Raw genomic sequence first — 15,689 nt, forward strand, 5'->3', positions numbered from 1 at the left:
GCTGTCTCTGCATGCTCTGCTGGCTGCTCTCTGGGGTGGCAGCAGGGCTGGCCCTGCTGTGCCAGGGATGGAGCTGGATTAATGCTTTGCACCCACAACTTCCTTGTGCAGTTCTGGGAGCATCAGCCCCCTCACCTCCTGCGTTACAGTGAGGATCAGAGCGCTCCAAACCCCTTCCCTGCTTGCTCCTCACAGCCTTTGCAAATGCAGTTCCTGAAAAACGTGCTGGTTAAGAGATCGTGTTGGAAGTGATTGTTGGTGTAACACCCACTTTGTAAAAATGCTTTTGTAATAAAGTCATGTTTATGAATGAAACCAAGCTGGAATTAAATATTTGAATTACTGGAGTAAATATATTGGCAAAACAATATGGAATTAACTGATGGAGCCCTGGTGATATGGCATTTATATCTCGTGGTTTCCATAGATACATGTGACAGCATTTTGCAAACACTATACACCACCTGAAATATATTATTCAGGAATAATAATTGCATTTAAGCGTGTTCTGCACGAAACCCCTCCTGAAGTATTTGTTGAGTGATGGAAACTAAACAGGTTTTCAAAGGTCATTGCAGCTTTATCAGTTCTAATCTTAAATTTTTCCCAAAGTAAAGGTGGAAAGGAGGCAGAGAAAGCCCCTGGCCCAGGGCCTGTGCCTGTAGTTTTGTGATATGGTCCAGTGAGTGCAGCTCAGCCTGGGGAAAGAGGCTGGGGTGTGTGCATGTCCTGCCAGCAGCAGGGCTGGTTGTACCCAAGTTGAGTAAGGGAATGACAGAGTGGCTGGGAAGATACAGCCTTGAAAGAGTACTGGGAAGGAGGAAAACAAAAGTTCAGGAGAGAGCAACTAAGATGAGCAAACAGATCCATCCACATCAAGTCACAGATGTGTGAGGCTGGAGGATGGTTCCCCTCAGCACATGAAGGTTCCCTGACAATAAGGAGTTGCCTTGAAGGGGATGTTCACCCTGAAGCAGCACTTTGCTGATGACAAGTTTCCAAGAGCCACGGTGCCCAGGTGAGGCCGATGGTTTGGAAGAGGCTTCACGGCCGGAATAAAGCCAAGGCAGAGCCCCACGCCTGGGGGTGGCCGGATCTCCGCCGGGCACGGCGAGTCCTGGCCGTGCCTCAGAACTGGTGCCCACTGTGGAGGCTGAGCTCTCACAGGAATCTGGCTCATCTTGGATAGAAATAATTGAAACAGTCAGAATTATTATTCTCCCTCCCCAGTTCTTCTTCCTATCAAATATGCATTTCCCCCCTCTATGCTCTAATTAAAAACCAGATGAGAGGGAGAGAGGAGGAGGAAACTCATAATGCCAGTTACACATTTGGCTTACAAAAAAGAAAAGCACACTCTAATGCGTTTGGGGACAATAAGGAGGAAATGATTCACGCTTAATAAACCTCTTTGCTGTTAATCTCTGTTAACCTAAGGGCTCTGTTACTTTATTGAAAAGTCTCCTCACTTTCCATTGTGTCATTGAAAAGAAAGAACTTTCATTATTATTTTTTGCAGGGGTTATTTATTGAACCTGCTGCCTCTGGAGCACTGGGGTGTTGTGGAAACTGGGCATCCTGGTTGCTGTTACGGTAAGAATATTTTATCACTGCCAGGATCCTTCCCCTTGCCCATGGCAGCACTGGGAGGTCCCAAGCCACACACCAAAGTCATGGAAGGGTTGGTCACAGCTTCCCAGGTGCTGTTAAGGAAGGCTGCTGGGGTCACTTGCTTGTTAAGGTGATTGAGATCTGCTGCCAGAGGGGATTCTGGGTGGGTTCCTACCGACCACCTGAAGGGCTGAGGATGAGTCTGTGCTGGAGAGTTCTAGCAAGGAGCCCAGAGCTAAACATCCTCCTGCCACCTCACTGAGGAGATGGAAGTACGATGGATGGATGTGATTAGCACAGTGTGTTTAAAACCCCATATTTTTCCTGCATGATGCACAGTCTTTCACAGCTTTCTCATCCCATGGAGTAATGCCCAGAAATTGATGTTATGCTGTTGTAATGGGAAAGGAGCGGGGTGTCGCAAGGGGCAGAATGGATATTGCTGAGAATCCCTCATGCTTAATGATTTTCTTTCCAGATGCATCATCTTTCACCCTCTCCCTTGTGCCTGGCCTTCAAATATCTAAAGGTTTGGGTTTGTTTCTTTCTCTTATGGTCTGTGGCATTAAATGCTGTCCCCGTTTTTCTGAAGCAGCTGTGTTGGCAGGGGCCGGGTGACTCCTCCCGTCTGGAACCGATGGCTCGGGAGCGCACAGATGCCACCGTGTTCCTGGGAGCTCCAGGTGACCCACCCACCTCTTGTGGTGCTGCTCAGGTGGCTGATTCCAGGTGAGTGAAGGTGTATTTGAAGGTAGGAAATGAGGAGGAAGAGCAGCACCAGAGGTGTCAGAGGATGTACAGGAAGAGAAAAATAGCATTTTTGGGAGGATTTAGTGTCAGGACCAACAGGAAACACAGCAGCAAGATGTCCCTTTGACTCCTGAAGCAATTTGCAAGAAATGTGCTCTCACTTAGCCTGGATGATGGCTCTTCCCTTTGCTGTAATCTGCAGATCTTCCCTCCTGACCCAGCTGCACCCAAGTGTTTAGAGCAAGCCAATACCTCTGACTGAGATGTCTCCAATCTGGGAGGTTCACAGGAGGGTCAACACTTGACTTGATATCAAATCCTTCAAAGGAAATTTCCCCGTGGTTTTAGTACATTGGGGTTTTTTAACTCCAGCAGGAGTTTTGTCTTATGATTTCTGTGAATCAAACCGTGTTTCTGAAATCTTTTACTTTTCTTTCTGAGGGAAAGCTATTTTAAAGTCAGAGCTGGATAAAAATTAAAGCATGAACATTATCTGATTGGATTGTAAGTCATTTATAAGATATTCAGAGTGAAATCAGTACAGCTGCACAACATCATTCCCTGTTAATGCAATCAATACCCTCCTCTTGTTGTTACAGGCACATTTCTCTGGTTCTGGCCAATGAATTCTGAAATATTGTTTGCAAAAGTTTGCCTATTTCTCACTGTGTTTATTTGACAAGTATTTTAGTTATCTCAAAATCAGATTTTCAAATACAGCAGTTTTTCCCCTCTGTGACTGCTATGAAAATTGCACTTGGAAAATCAAAGCTTTCAGAGGTCATTTTAATTTCATCTGTTGTTTTTGTTGAGGTCCCAGCACATCAAAAATCCACACTCAGAGACATCCGTCTCTGCTCAAACATTTAAAATTCCAGGAGGCCCTCATGGTACGGAAAGAGTGCAACCAGAATCATCACACCCCAGCACTCACTGGAGCTTGGGATGAGGACCCAAATCATGTCAAAACTCAAGATGCTTGGCTGGAGCACTGCCTGTCTGTGGGCACCACTGCTGGGACTGAGCAGAGCAGAAGCATGCCAGGGCTTGATTGAAACTGGACAGAAAAGGTCCTATAGGAGCACATTTTCCACAGGAAAAACCCTGAGTTGAGAGGATTCAGAGCTGGGTTGCCAGCAGCCAGAGGTTATCAACCCTCTAAAGGCTTCCTGTAGCTGGGGGCATTAAATAATTCAGTAGTCTTTCCATCCAGACTCATGGAAAATTTTCTCATGTACTAAAAAATTCTCCAGACCACCACCAGTAGCTGAAATGATGAGAGAAACCCGGCCTGAGTTTACACTATGCTATGGCAAAGATGAATACAAAAATTGCACGAAGAAGCAGCCCCCCTGGCAGAACATGACATTTAAATGTGTTTCCCTCCTTCGATTTAAAATGCAAGAAGTGAGGGGATGCAAGAAGGCACTCACTTGAGGTTCAAAGAGCTGTTCATGTAAAGGATCAATAGATCCAGCACTGCATTTAGTGTCATACTAAGTGCTGGACCAGGCAATTATTTTGATTCATCACTGTGGTAAGTGAAGCATCAAAGTGTGACAGAAAATTCTCATATTTTCCTGTTTCTTATGTAACTGAAATATTTCATCTTTAGAGGCAGTTATGTTATAGATTGATATTCTGCTCTTGACAGGTATTGCAAATGGTTTGTTGGTTCAGTGCTAGTTTTACAGGTTTTTGACATTTTCACAGTCTCTGATCCATGGGGTATCTGTGCCATGGGGATCCTTCCAGCAGCACCTGCGGCCTTTGAGACACCTGACTGGAGCATTAGGGTGCAAATGTTCTTACTGGCATCACAGGGAAAACTCCTGTTGGCTCAAAAGAACCGGTTCTAGAGTTGGGTCCATCTTACTTTGACAAACTAAAAGATGAAGGTCTAAATGTACTCAGGGTAACAAATTAGATAATGAATATATTACATATGCTCAGCCACTTTGCTTCAAGGGCTTTAATAGTTCTCTGTTCACTGACAGCAGCAGCCAGTCCCAAATAAAACCTGCAAAGAAAGCTCATGCACTTTTTTCCTTGTTATGTAAGTCAAAGCAGCAGATGCTTGTGCTGTCCTTTGCCATTCCACGGGAGAGCTGAGGTACCACGAACTCATGACCTGAGCCTGCAGCAGATTTCCCACGTCAGTGACTTGCCAGTCCTGTTCCTTCCAGATGAGACAAACTGAAGTTTGATCCTGAGACAAATGCTGTCCTGAGTATAGAGTGGCTTCACAACCAAGATCTGTTGTCACGAGTTTGCCACAGAGGGGTGTGTTGAAGGACATGCCAAGGGAGCTGCTGACTACGTTGCGTGAGCAGTGTGGGACGTTCTGGGTAACTTGTGAAGAGCCCAAGGAATTCCATTCTTTCCCAAGGTCCTTATGGTCTCAGATGCCTACAGGAACATGGGCTTGGGAGTGGAAAAGGTGTCAGAAGTGAGAGGGGACCAGCTCAACTTCCATGTGGGAAGGGCACAAACGGCTCCCTAAAAACACAGCAGCCCCTCTGAGTATCTGCTGGAGGCTTTTAAGGAAAATTGCTCCTCCCAGGAAAAAAGGCCTTTGGACCTGAGGACATGATGTTGTTTGGAGCTCTGAAATTTGCTCCTTTCAGCTGGTCTGTGCCTGTGGAAGAACCTGTTGGTTTTCCCAGCTGTGTAAGTCTTATCCTGCATGTTGCAGAGCAGTTGCTCCCATTCAGGGTGAGTAAACCAGTTCTGGAACATTTATCTCCTTGCAGATCCTCATTATTCGGTATGATTTGAGCATGCTGTGAAAAACACTGAAGCTCTTCAGTTCCTGTGCTGTAATGGGGGGATGTACAGGCTTGTCCTGACAGTCCTGGGACGTGAAACTCTATGATAATAACCCCAGGTGCCACTTATTGCTGTTATCCTGAGCTGGTGCTGGAGCCGCAGCTGCTTGAAGAAATGAATTTGTTTGCTCAAAGAATGTAAATATACCATATTTGTATATTAGTGTCTTTTGAAGTCATTCAAATTCCACTGAAAAATTCTGCAGAAAGTTCTTTAGGTAACTGCCAACTCTTAGACTCATTTATGCACTTTTGGTTGACAAAAACACCTTTCAAAGAGCTGTGTGTGTTTTGTTGATGTGCAGTCAGCTCTGCAGGCTGCTTGTTACCTGTTCTTGGCAATATTTCTGCCTGAAATCCTTGTGTAGTCCCAGGCTACAATGTCACTTCAAGTGGGGCTTCAGAAGACCAGCAACAGGACTGATCTGGCCTGCAGAACATGGCAGGCAGCTGGAATCTAAATTACTGAAAGTACTAGTGGAAAGCTCAGAATTTACATCAGATATAATGTATTATGAGTGAGATTTATAACAGGATTACAGAAAGCAGTTAGTTAAAGCTACTGGCAGTAAACAGGGATTAAAATATTTATCTAGCTTTAAAAATATGAATAATGGAGTAATTTATGTAGTTACGTAAAGAAGCCGTGTACTTTATACTGACAACAAATAGCACTAATATCGCTAATATTTTACAATGTCAAAATCCTTCCATGTATGTATCAAAATCCTTCCATGCCTTTCACTTCCAAACCAAACCCTCTTGTATCTAATCAGTGCATAATATGGAATTTATACAGACATGCTACAGACATGCTCACAAGGGCAGTGTGACAGTGCAGCTCTCTGCCTTTCTGCCTCCCTCCTCCCTGGGACATCAGTTCCTTCCCTTCCCTCTGGGAATGCCAGTTACAAGGCAGCTGGCTGCTAATATTTCCTGCACTTTTATATTGCTCTTCCAACTGTGGCATTTCTTCTAATTTAGCTCTGTGCTATCAGAGTTATTTTACAGGAAGGTCTGGTCTTTCTCCAGGGAAGTGGTTGAGATTTTAGACCTCCACAAGTCCAGTCTAATATTTGAAACTTTTTACATAGAAGCATTCTTCTTTCTGACCCAGATCTTTCTGCAGTTACCTGCTGCAATATCCCTCCAGTTCAGCTGCTTTGACATGTAATCTATAAAACAATTAGAAAATGTAAAGCAAACGCTTACTGTCTCAACAGAAATGCATTGGTGACCATGAGCAGCACCAGAGGTTTCACTTTTTACTTTTTCCATCACCTCGTTACCAGGAACAGCTTTCACTATAATGTGCATCTGCAGTGATTGCTGTGACATTTTATCCTGGAAAAGTTGCAAGTTCCCCTGTTGTTGTAGCTCTGTAAAACCATGCTTAAGTCTGCCTGGACTGATAAAACCATCTGGTAGGGAGACATCAGCTTCATCTGGACGATCTGTGCCATCCTCTGAAGGCTAAAGCACAGACCCCAGGGCCAGTTTCTTCCTGAGACAACCTCATGGGTTCCAGTTGCCACCAGGACTCTCATGCTTCCTGTTCTCAGTCTTCTGGGTGAGGTAAAAATATTGTTCATTCCTTGTTTAGGCCTAAGGAAGAAAAGCTCAGTGGTTTGCTGCTTTCTGCTTTTACTCTCCAGTCAGCTTAAATTTTTAAAATATTCAGCAGAGAGGATTAAGCAGCACAGCTGGCCTTGATCCTGTGTCGTGCTGAATTCCCAAGGTAATTGGTCATGCTGCACATCGAGTGTCTCCCAACAGCTGGTTATTTCCTAAGCTTCTGCTGACAGGAATAAATTTAGCCCTTGGTGGTGGTCTAGGAGATGGGCATTAATGATGATCTTTGGGTGGCCAGCTCATTTCCCTCCTGGGTCAGACCACCCCAGTACTCTGTGAGCTTTGCTTCTTTATTTCTCTGCAACAGATTGGTCTCACTACACTGTATCAATACAAATTACTTAGTCAATTTTGGGTTTGAACTCTATCTTTTATGCATAACTTGTGAGTCTTATGTGTGCTGTGTTTTTGATTTTTGGTATGTGCAAAGATTTATCCCCTCCTGACATTCTGTGGGGCTGAAGTTTGGTCTTCGTCTCAAACGGCGCATCCCCAAGTAGAGTTTCAGCCTTTGTGAGCCAGCATAGAGCTCATGAAAAAATGATGATTTAAAGAATGTGAGCAGTGGCAATCAAAGAAAGTAAATACGGTATTAAAATAAGGCAAAAATGTATGGTATTGGAAAATTATTTCAGCTCACTAGCTAAAAATTAAGTAGTAGGACTCATGAAAGGGGATCTGTGTGTACAGCAAGGGACAGACAAGAGTAGTTGCTAGAGGATTACCCAAATGGTAAAAAGGCATGAAACATTCTCAAAAAAAATTTTGGCTGCTAAAATAGGAAGGAATTCTTTCTGTTGCAAAAGCCTTTCTGCTTCTTCCAAATAGGGGGGAAAATATAGGGGGAAAAAATGGTGTTTATTGCACATTTGTTTAGAAAAGAAAGCTGGTTTTACAAGGTATAAACAGGAAACAGAGCAGAAGCGAGTTGCAAAACCATGAGGTGTCTCTCCCCTGGATTCTACTGGGGACATTCTTCATTGTTTCCCATCTCTACAATTATTTTTGATCCTTCATAACCTGGCAGCTTTTGGTTTTATTAAGGCAGTATTAGAATGCATTCTTTAGTCAACATATAATGACTAATGTGTTCTCAGAGTTTCTTCAGACCACTACCTAGAACAGCTTTCCATCAGCGTGGGGATGTATTAAACTTTGAGAAGTCATTGCCCTGCTTTCTCACGAGCAGTGTGGGAGGGAATGTGCTGTGCAGCCGTCCTGCCCCAGACTAGTGACAGAGCCTGCTTGCTCAAACACTTGTCTTTGGGAATAATTTTAACATATTGCTTATTAACAGCGTCAACAAGCAAAATACCAGCTAACTGTACCTCTTGGGTATGTTTTTTGAAGAGTTTAACTCAAATATATGCAAAAATACATCACAATAATAGCTAATGGTGGGCAACCTAAATAACTTCCAGCACCCAATAAAGTCTTGTCATGTTTGCACTGAAACTTTACCCTGTGTTTTTCTCTTCCAGGCTGCTTGGGAAATTGAGCAGCAGTGCCTGAGCAGGAATTAACTTTGCTTTGAATGAAACTTCGCTGGGTTTGCTCCCTGACAGGTACCAGTTTCAGGTAGTCAAAATGCTTGCTGGTTCACAAAGGCTGAATTCAGGGATTTCTGGACACAGGGTTTGAGAGGACTTTGGTGAAACTGAAATTTAGATTTCCAGAAGATGCTTCTTCACACAGTGTGTGCTTTGCTCGTGGAACCCAGTACTAGTGCCAAAGCAAGGTGAAAGCCCCAAACTCAGCCAGCTGCAAGGAAAAATCCCAACTTCTCTTCTGAGGAGTGCATGCAGGTTGCTTTCAGACATAAATGAAGTTCACTTCATAAATGAAGTGGAGACATGGTCTCCAAGATTGCTGCTCCTTTCCTAAGAAACAAACTCCTGGCCTCGGCCACTGCCTCAACATATGGGCCAAGGACAAATGCCTCTCCAGACTAATTCACTGGGTTTATTCCCTGATTAACTCTTACTTTTTTATGAAATTCAGAAATTCGGATGAAATTCAATCTTAATTTTTTATTAAATGGAGACTGATTTGTCAAAAGAGTGTCAGGTGCTGGAGTTACCAGTCTTCCAAAGCAAATGTGATTCCAGAACAAGTTTCTACCAAGCATTGGGATACTGCCAATTCCAGTGCAGTCCTTGGACTAGTATCTCATGAACCACCGTAAGACATTAATGTTTTATACCTTCGGGAAGCTCGCAGCCAGCTGGCCTTGGTGTGTGTCCAACTCCTCCAGTGCTGGGAAGAAAATCAGCCCTGCAAAGTGCTGAGTGCTCCAGGTCTGATCCTGCAGAGGTGACACTATGGGGACAACCAGAAGCCTGTGAGCTGCGACACTGTGGGTGTGGACTGAGCTGTTCTCCAGCCCCGAGGGAGGATGCACGGGGCTGGACCGAGCTCTCATCTCTTGGCTTCCACCTCAGTTTGGAGCAGCTCCTCCTGCCCTGGGGTCTCCTTCCCAAATGCCTTGCACCATGGGTGGAACTGTATGAGGAAAGCTGCTTAGGAATTACTGGGAGACACCCAAAGCAGGGATTTAGACTGGCCTGAAAAACATCATTCATATTGTTTTAAAGTGATCTACCTGATCAGTTTGTTCTGGTTACATTTTTTAATGGAGAATGCAATGACATGCTGGAAAATGATGCATTTTAACAGCAACAGGAATATGAAAGGGAAAATACAGGAGGGAAATTTGATAAGAATGAAAAAATATCACAGCCAAACAAGTATCAAACTTTTATTTTAAGAAGCATAGCATGCCTGAAATAGTAGGGAAAAGCTATACCTGAACTGATGGTTGGCTCAGGAGGTGCAAAGTCTGGAGCTTCCAAACTTCTGCTTTGCCTCATTATTTCAAAACTTGTTGAGGCATTAGGTCAGGCATTTGGCAGGTTTCAGAAGAAGAAAGCGAGTAATTTTAAATAGCCCAAGTCCAGCACTCAGTCGCTATGGGGGTGGATCTCTCGCCTGCTTCTCTCTTCAGCCCGATGGAGATGAAATGTGCTGCACCACCCAGGTCAGCACCGTCTGATGCTCCTTCTCCCTGCCTGCAGGAGGGGCTGCCATTGTCTGCCACAGCGGCAGATTTCAACCTTTACAAAGGGCTTTTGAAAATGCTGTTCTCAGTAGTAAACAACCTGGAGTCACTCCCTGGGCTATGAGATGCCCTTGGGCTTGAGCACCAGCAGTGCAGCAGCTGCCTAGGCCAGGGACACCCCATCAGTCCTTCTGTGAGAGACCAAGAATTCTGTGAAAGGCACTTCAAAGTATTTTAAGCGTTTTGCTAATAGTTTCTTCTGAGACTGGAAGCCATGGAAAGAGGTTATACAAAATATCAGTTCTTCAAAATAGAATACAGACTCTTTGTGGACTGTAAATCAAACTTTTAAACAAACTGATAACATGTTTTTATAAAAGTAATAGGAAGTGTGTTTTCAAAGTAATACAGTTTCTGAATATCTGTGTCTAAAGAGGGAAGGTTTCAGTGCTTTTAAAAATTTGTTTTGTTTTTAAGCCAGGGCAGACCTTTCAGTTCTGCACAGTGCTGAGCTCTCTGGTCTCTCCCAACAAAGCCACAAAGAATGTTGCAGAGCATCAGAGCAGTCCTACAGATTTTGTGCTCAGTCACTTTTTAGGATCAGACTGGAGCACTCTGTGTTTATTCTGGCAAGCTCCTTTTCCACCCAGAGAGAAATGCTTGGGGCACTGTGGGGGCAGATCACCAAATGTCTTTTTTTCCTGGAAAGTAAAGCAGAGCATCCCCCATATGATCCCATTTGATTCTTAAGGGGGAGTAGTTCCCCCTAGTGTAAATTCCAGTGTGTATCCAATCCCGCTTCAGAAATCCCAAGCCACATCCAGCTCTTGGGGGAGAGGGAAAATAGGATATTGGGTAGGAGGTAACTCCAGCAGAGACGGGGAGCTGCCTGGGAGAGATGTGGATATTACAGAGCACGGACATCAGCTCTGTAAGAAAAGAGTGTTCCTTCAGTTCCAGCCTGGATCAAAGACGAGCCCCTTTCCCTGCCTTGTTAGTTTTCCAGAGCCTCATCAAGCAAGGCACAGATCTCGGAAATGTCACCTGCTGCCGTGCAAGCCCGGCAGTGACTCAGCAAGGCAACACGAGAGGCTGCTCAGGAAGGACAGATTGTTCTCTAAGTACACCACTTTTTTTTTTTTTTTTTTTTAATATCTTCTAATTATGTTCTCTTTGATATTGATCCTGTGCTCTTTTAGAAGCCAGATTCATCCTTTGCTTCTTAAGAAGCAGAAAAGAAAACATTTGGAGCCTGAGCTGCTCTGTGGTCCCCCAACCATGTCTGCTGGGCTCGTTTGCTGGCTGACAGTTGGTTTGGGACTCCTGACTGCATTTTTTAGGGATGTGATTTTACAGTATGTCAGAATCTCATGTCTATCTCTTTTCCCTGCAAACCACTTGTGGACAGTTGGCCAAACAGAAGTTTTATGTCTTAAAAAAAAAAAATCATTTTTTAAGTGATGAGATTCTGTTGCCAGTTCTCCTGTCATTCTCCTGTCCTATTTACTGCTTGGACTTGAAAAGCATAACGATTTTTGAAGGCTTTGTTTTTAAACTCTGCTCTTGCTTTTCCTTTGTGACTGCTTTGACAGACTTCTCTGATGTATATTTCAGTATAGGCTGATGTGAAGCTAATGAGAAGGCAGATGTTTATTTACAGAAATATGGGTTCCATTTGTAAAATTATTTCCTGGTAAGAAGAACGTTGCTTTCCAATTACCTTACATGCTAGGAGGGCTTTTTTTATAAATTTTTTTACAGCTTGGTCTTTAAACTGTATATTGCTACAGGCATATAAAACTGCCAGTAAACCCAAACTCCACAACTTCAGCAATCATTATAAAACACAAAAAGATTCAAAAGTTATTTTAAGTCAAGAAACAGATTTACATAAAACATAAGTGTATAAATATCACCACCAATTTAAAACTCTGACTAATAAGTACTGAATAGAAAAAGATTAAGTTCATAAATTCTAAGGCTCTACTTTGAGTTGTCTGGTGCCTGATTCACATGAAGTAAAACTTTGTGTAAAATTAAGAACAACAGAGCTTCTGTCTTGTCTCCCATATAAGCTCCAATCCTTGTTATGTATGTCCTGACTAGACTTATTTTTATCACTTCATCTTTTTGTTATTACCCTTGGCACTATAAAACAATTGTATAAATAGAAGCAGAGCTACTCTGTGGTGTATGGCTCTACAAAAAAGCCTGCCTCACCCAAATCAAGCACAGAAGTCAGTAGTGTTTCAAACTGTGACTGCGGGCCCGAGCAGCCAGCTGTGGGATACCAAACAAACCGGCCTTTTGGGGGATGGGATAAATACTCCCCCAGAGGCTGTAGGTGTGGGGTGCTCTCACTGCAGCTTGTGTGGACTCCGAACCAACTCTCACAATAGCAAGGGTAGCAAATACTTCAAGAGGTAAAATTTTCTCAAGAAATGGGCTAAATGCCAAGTGGCAGGTAGCTAAATTAGCTTGGAGTGAGATGTGCATTCCCCAAAGTCTCTACAGCGCAGACACCAGGAGAAGCTCTTCTGTCCCTGACACTGTCCTACCCTCTGGCCAGCTGGAGCATCTCTCCTGATGTGAACCAGGATAATAACAGGTTTTTCCTAATTGGGGCTTGCAGGTCATGTGACAGAACTTACCCCTGTGTGAGTCACCTGGTGGGAGGAGATAAGGAGAAGGTCTGCAGTGGTTTTGTGTCTCTTCATTTGGTATTCAGGATCGAGTGGTGCTGGTGGAGAGGAGCCCTGGCAGCACCCTGGACATGAGGGAGTCCCTTGTGCTGGCCCCTGCTAGCTCTTCTTCCTTCTTATTCCATAGAGCTGGTAGACCCCAAATATATGTTTTCAACCTCTTTTAGTGATTCTTCAGTGTTCTAGTGCTGAGAGTAACTGAAAAGACAAACCCTCTTTTTTCTCTTGTCTGCAGCTGCTTTGTTGTTTTAAGTGTCTCAAAAATTCCCTGGTGTTTTTTGTGTTGCTTTGATGACAATTTTGATTTTTCATAAACAACCAGGGCAGTTGCTGCAGGGACACCTCTCCTTTCCCAGCATCAGCAGCTGGCTGGAGACCTGGACCAGGTCCCTTGGGGACTTGCTGGTGGGACAAGCCTGGGAATCCTGCCTGTGCTGGCATCCAGCCTGAGTAGAAGTAACCTCACTTAGAAGAGAGGTGGGTTGCTGCCCAAAGTATTGAGTACAGCTAGCTGAGCTATGCATGCACCTTCAGGCTGATCTTATCGGGCAAAAAGTGGTCTTCTGTTCTCCTCCTCGTTCCTCTTTGCAAGGAAGATGTTTCCTCGTCATCCCTTTGCTAGCTCATGGCTGCTCCTGCTCTAGCTCTGGTGGGTTGAATGGGGTCAGTCCTGTGGAGAAATCTGCCTGATCTTACTGGACCCAGGCTCATGTAGAGAGCCAGTTGTGTGTTTTCCTAACTTGTTTGTGGAGCAGTAAAATCCCTTGAAGTTGTTTCCACTGGTGTTTCCTTCCTTTCGTTTGAACTTCCAAAGCTGAGCTCCTCTGTCCCAGTGTATGGTTGCAAAGGTAGGATCATACGAGACCCAACCACCCTTCAATCTCTAGAGCTGCCTTGGATGTCAGAGCAAAACTGGACCCATTATCACCAAGTCTACTCTTCTGCAGCTGGGGAGTTGCCCCCTAAATCTTGGAATCCCTGTCGATTAAAAGAAAAGGGGAAAAATAAGTAGACTCTGTAACAGTGTACCCTCTCAAAGAACTTATTGGCACAGCAACTGGTGACATTTGGCTGTATTCCTATACAAGACTAAATAAAGTATGTTATTTCAATTTTTTATTCACTTTGAATGAGATTTACACAGTGCCATTACCTTGTCTTCAGGGAACTGGTTTCTAAGACTTGACTTACTTGTTTACATCCAGATTCAATTCTATCAGGCTTAGTCTCTTCAATGCTTTTGAGGAAAATTCCTTTTCTTTCTCTTTTATATAAGATGAAAAACTATTTCACTCTTTTACTAAGAAAAAAAATCACCATCTTGAGTTGTACTGTGTGACTTTGGTGGGAGAGGAGTATTTTTAGCCAATCAGAACTGGAAATCTGACTTAGAAATGTGTGTAAATTGGGATCCCGAGTAAACCAGAGCTGCACAAGTGGAGCAGCAGCCAGCAGGCACAGCCCCTCCAGCTCAGCTCCTGCCTTTGCATTCTGCTCACAGGAGCTGTGCCGGACTCTGCTGCTGGAGGGGTGCAACTTGCCAAGTGATCTTGGTAGCCAAATCTACACAGCCTGTCCAAGAGGGGTAAATGAGAGCAGGATTTGGCCTGCTTTCTTTCAGTCAGCCTCTCTGTTTAGAGGAGCTCTGCATTTGTCTGGTTGGCACGCTGATGTTCAAGAACTCAGCACTACTTGTGAGGATGTTACCAGTCTGACAGCAGCCTATAAGTACTGAATGTCATGCTGGGCTAGTGATAGATATGGCAGCACTGGAATCTAGGGGCTGCTGAATTCATGAGCCACTTGAGGGTATCTGAGCAGTAAAGTGATACTTGGTGTGACTAAAGCAAGCAAACACTTCAGAACAGGCTTAATATAAAGCCTGCGAGTTGTCCCGCTGAAACAAATGGAAGTCTTGGCATACTCGTACAAAAATATCTGTACTCTTCAGTATCAATCTTCAGTATCAACCCAGTTTGAGAATTAATTTATATTCACATTGTGATGTGTTAGTTTATGTAATTATCCATGCTCAGGGTATCTTTACCCACCTGAGTCAGCGTGCATCATGATGTTAATGCAATAGGTGCCCATGCTTAAACCATCAAGGTCCCTTTTCCTCTCTTTGTGTAAAGGAAGCTTTGAGACAGACAGTAGATGTGGTATTAACATGATCTTCAGTTTATATATTTATTTATTTATTCTGTTGGAATACTTGCCATATTTATGTTATTTCTAAATTAATCTGGATTTTGGACCATAACCCTGTGAGGGTGGATGGGGCAGGTCACTGTTAAGTCACTGTGTGTTATGGGAGATGCTGCATTAGGTCTGTCCCTTGCAGCCTCTTCCACATTTTCAGCTCAGCAATGCTGTTGCTTTAGGCTGTCATAATTTGATTAAACCCTGATTTGTCTGGAAAGGTGAGTCACCTGTAATCAGCACATTAAATGAAAGACCTACCCGATTTGCTACTGAAAAATAATCTCAAATTCAATAAAGGTTTAATTCCACATTTACAAGCCCTGATGCTTTCATCTCTCTAATCACTGTTTCCTGTCAACCACGAAAGTCTTTTCATTTGCTGGAGTATGAATACAAACAACTGTGTGAGGAGCTGCAGGCAGGCGCCAGGGCTGAGTTGCTCTGTGGTAGGGCACTGCATATTCAGAGACCATCTCATTTCATTAGGAAACCTGGGATTTTCATGTTTCCAAGACATTTCATGGAATAACACTGCTAGCTAGCATCTTATCAGTCTGTTGATGTCCAGAGAGATTTGACCAGACAGTAGGGGAAATAAGTCAGCATCCACCAAGTTTCCAAACTCTGGTGGTCTGTATTTGGTGGTGCCCAGGTGTATTTGAACAGAACTTAGTTTCTGGAATAATTCTAGTCCTTAGGAAGCTCTGGGGGATATGCTACTATATCAAATCATATGGCTCCCTTGTCATTTGTCCCCAAGAGAAGCCTCACTGTGAGGTCAGGGACATCGTGGGGCAAGAAGAGCTGTTGACCAGCTCACCCTTTTTTGTCTCTTGTCTCTACAGCCACTGACCCAGGGAAACAAATGGGAACTGCTGAGCTTTGTGCTGCTGTTCTGCATAG

The 15,689-nt window shown here is 43.9% G+C and overlaps 1 long non-coding RNA gene across 1 annotated transcript; it reads left to right on the top strand.

Annotated features, from left to right (window-relative positions):
• The first annotated feature begins 1,516 nt into the window (after positions 1-1,516).
• On the top strand, positions 1,517-15,070 carry LOC116451169. Its single transcript, XR_004243116.1, has 3 exons — positions 1,517-1,593; positions 2,207-2,340; positions 4,423-15,070. It is a non-coding gene; the product is annotated as an uncharacterized LOC116451169 (long non-coding RNA).
• Positions 15,071-15,689: the final 619 nt, after the last annotated feature.

Source organism: Corvus moneduloides, chromosome 14, assembly GCF_009650955.1.
Source record: "Corvus moneduloides isolate bCorMon1 chromosome 14, bCorMon1.pri, whole genome shotgun sequence".
In the NCBI taxonomy this organism is placed as follows: Eukaryota; Metazoa; Chordata; class Aves; order Passeriformes; family Corvidae; genus Corvus; species Corvus moneduloides.